A 3,289-nucleotide genomic window follows, 5' to 3' on the forward strand; every position below is an offset into this window, starting at 1 on the left:
GTCAGGGTGTTATGTGGGTGGTCATTGTGTCTGAAACGCAAAATAACAAACATCTTATTCCTTAGCCATTTTTACTGGAAATGTTTTATTTATCATATTCATTCTATATTCATTCATATACAGTATACGCTGTTACGAGTTACAATGAATAATGGATAATGTAAAAGGGAAACTCTACTTGAGTAAGATACACTCATTACAAACATACAAATTAGTAATGCACTAATTAATATAATAATAAATATGAAATTACTTCATTAACATGGGCTCATTTTATTTTATTTAGTATTACTGGAATTAATTACTTGCTTATTAAACCTCAAAGGAGCCATTTATGAAAGAATGTTAAAAATATTACATTTTTACTGAAGTGGTGCTCGAAGATTTGTGAACCCTTTAGAATTTTCTAGATATCTGCATAAATATGACCTAAAATATCATAAAATTTTCACTCAAGCATGGCCGATCACATGGACAAGCCAGAAGGCTATTGGGACCAAAATAGAACTTTTGGTTTAAATGAGAAGTGTTATGTTTGGAGAAAGGAAAACACTGCATTCCAGCATAAGAAGCTTATCTCATCTGTGAAACATGGTGGTGGTAGTATTATGGATTGGGCCTGTTTTACTACATCTGGGACAGGATGACGCGCCATTATTGATGGAACAATGAATTGTGAAGTACACCAGCCAATTCTAAAGGAAAATGTCAGGACATCTATCCGTAATGTAAATCTCAAGAGAAAGTGGGTCATGCAGCAAGACAACGAGCCTAAACACACAAGTCGTTCTACCAGGGAACGGTTAAAGAAGAATAAAGTTAATGTTTTGGAATGGCCAAGTCAAGTTCCTGACCTTAATCCAATAGAAATGCTGTGGAAGGACCTGAAGCAAGCAGTTCATGTGAGGAAACCCATCAACATCCCAGAGTTGAAGCTATTCTGTACTTAGGAACGGGCTAAAATTCCTTCAAGCCGATGTACAGGACTGATCAACAGTTACCACAAATGTTTAGCTGCAGTTATTGTTGGACAAGGGGGTCACACCAGATACTCAAAGCAAAGGTTCACATACTTTTACCACTCAGAGATATGTAATACTGGATCATTTTCCTCTATACATAAATGGCCAAGTATAAAATTTTTGTCTCATTTGTTTAACTGGGTTTTCTTTACCCACTTTTAGGACTCATGTGTAAATCTGATGATGTTTCAGGTCACATTTATGGAGAAATCTAGAAAATTCGAAAGGGTTCACAAACTTTCAAGCACCACTGTAGGTTCCTTGATTGAAAAACTCTCACATATTAATACTGTAGATTCCCTTATTTATGTGTTTATGTACTTGAAAAATGTTCTGAAGAGAATTAGAGATGCTTAAATAAAGGCAATGTTTGATTCATGTTTGCAAATTCTCAACACTTCACCCAAGGTTTACTGTAAGGGTTAAGGTTTTGGGTGGGGTTAGAGCTCATATCTTTTCTTATCTTCAGAAAAAACAACAACACTCATTCGAATTTGTACGACTTTTTCTGTAGATCATGTTCAAAACAGATGGATGCTCTCTACGTTGGTTACATAACACGGAGTGACCGTTGTATTTACACTGTCCTCTGGTACCCTCATGGTCTTACACTATTTATTTACACTTGGTGACATTTTATACTGGAGAAACAAGAGGACAGTGCACACTGACAGAGGGCATAACCCACACAGGTTGTATATATATGGGTCCTTTAGTTACATTACTGTGACCCCAGTGTGTATGTCACAACTTTGTCTGTGGTCAAACAATGAGCCATTTGTGAAACAACCACAAGAATTATCTGGTGTAAAGTCCACCAATTACAGTGGATATAAAAAAAAGTCTAAATTGTTAAAATTGCAGGTTTTTGTGGTGTAAAAAAATTAACCCAAGATGAAACATGTCAGATCTTTTTCCACCTTTAAAGTGATTAAATCCTATTCCATTTGATTTGTATAGCGCTTTTAACAACGGACATTGTCTCAAAGCAGCTTTACAGAAACATATAAACATAGGATACAGATTTTAAGTGTGTGAATTTATCCCTGTTGAGCGAGCTGGTAGCGAGAAAAAACTCCCTAAGACGATATGAGGCAGAAACCTTGCGAGGAACCAGACTCAGAAGGGAACCTATCCTCATCTGGGTAACAACAGACAGTGTGAAAGTAAAAGAAAGTTCACTATGTTTTTTACATGAAGTCTGTTTGTTGAAAAAGGAAAGTGTGTGATGTATGTATGGGCACAACCCCTTGACTAATGCTTTGTTAAAGAACCTTTTGCTTGTAATACAGCACTCAGTCTTTTGTGTAAGAGTCTACCAACTTAGCACATGGTCTGATGTGACCATTTTATTCCAACCTTCATTGCAAAAATGTTCGATTTTTGAATGATCGACAGGTTTCGATAGGATTTAGAGCTGGGCTCTGACAGCATGGACCATTCCAAAATGTTCATCTTCTTCTTCTGAAGCCATTTCTTTCAATGCCCCAAAAGTTCTAACTTGGTCTTATCAGACTATACCACATTTTGCTACATAGTTTGTTTGTTTTTTCATGCGAAATTGCTTCTGTCTAGCCCACCCTACCCCATATCTCATACATGTGAAGCATATGAGAGACTGTTGTCATATGCAAGAAGTGATCAGCACTTGCCAGACATTCCTCCGAATGTCAGCCCCGTTAATATTGCCATAGGTCTCTTGGCAGCTTCCCTGATAAGTTTTCATCTTGGAGGCACATCCTGTTCTTCATAATGTCACTGTGGTGCATCGGTTTCTCCACTTGATGATGGCCTTTACATGTGGTGTTGCATGGTACATCTGTTGTTTTGGTCTCTTCCATCCCTCTCCTGAGCTTTGTAAGCGCTTAGCAGACCATGGCTTCAGCAGTCAGATGAATGTTCTAAGAAAATCCTACAGAAACAACTGACCATTATTTGGGGATAATGAGAATCAGCCATTAAAGACAGGTGTATGATAATTACTTTTGAAAATGAGTTTGAATGTGAATGTTTCATTCTGAGAACAGTCACACGCCCCATTATAAAAGGGTGTGCACACTTATTTTTTTCTTTTTTATTTATTTGCCTAAAATGTTTGTATTTGTTTTTCACATGAATGTTGTTGGTTGCTATACTACATAAAATGTGGAAAATAAATCTGATATGTTTTATCTAAGATTTATAAAAAAAAATTATAATAAATTCTTGATTCTGATTGGACAGAAGTTGTTGACTAATTTTCTTTAATGGCAGCAAATCACAGGTTT

The sequence above is a fragment of the Ictalurus furcatus genome, chromosome 21 (assembly GCF_023375685.1).
Source record: "Ictalurus furcatus strain D&B chromosome 21, Billie_1.0, whole genome shotgun sequence".
In the NCBI taxonomy this organism is placed as follows: domain Eukaryota; kingdom Metazoa; phylum Chordata; class Actinopteri; order Siluriformes; family Ictaluridae; genus Ictalurus; species Ictalurus furcatus.